We start from the raw sequence: 632 nt of genomic DNA, 5'->3' as shown, positions 1-632 counted from the left end.
AGAATGCACCCTATTAAGAATGTTATTCCAAATAACCTTCTCCACTCCCCCCCCCCTTTTTTTTTGCCACCAATGGCCAATGGGGTACCCAGATGAGAAGTTCCATCCTCCAGAAGGGAGGCACCAATAATATTAATTTTAGTCCTATTGGCTATGGAGGTCCCCTTGTAAAAAAAATACCCCCCTTGAGAAAGACTTAAAATGGCCTGCATGTCAAGGCAAGCTTTTCAATAGCCCAACAAAAAATCAAGATGCCACCAGCTAAAAAGAGATGGGAAATCTCCCGAGCCTCATGTCCCACCTTAATTATCCTAAAGAGATTTAGTTTGCAGTTGACTTTAAGAAATCTGGAAAGCCCCTCCAAGGCAAGGATAAATGAATATGGTCTAAGGGGACATCCTTGAAGAATGCCCTAGAGGGTACAAGAAAAACTAAGGCATTAGTTTTCAAGCTAATTCAGTTCCTGCTAGCAAGGATAAATATTACTGGTTTTACTGACACTGGCACATAGCCACTTGTATCATCTGAGCTTGAAGGTTCCGTTAAGTGCAGCCATTAAGGGCCTTGCACTTGCAAGGCCAGTTGTAGCAAGACATGGGATGAATACCATCTTCACCTTTTTTTTTTTTTTT

Source organism: Macadamia integrifolia, unplaced genomic scaffold, assembly GCF_013358625.1.
Source record: "Macadamia integrifolia cultivar HAES 741 unplaced genomic scaffold, SCU_Mint_v3 scaffold520, whole genome shotgun sequence".
Classification (NCBI taxonomy): Eukaryota; Viridiplantae; Streptophyta; class Magnoliopsida; order Proteales; family Proteaceae; genus Macadamia; species Macadamia integrifolia.
Note: the sequence above shows the minus strand (reverse complement) of the source record.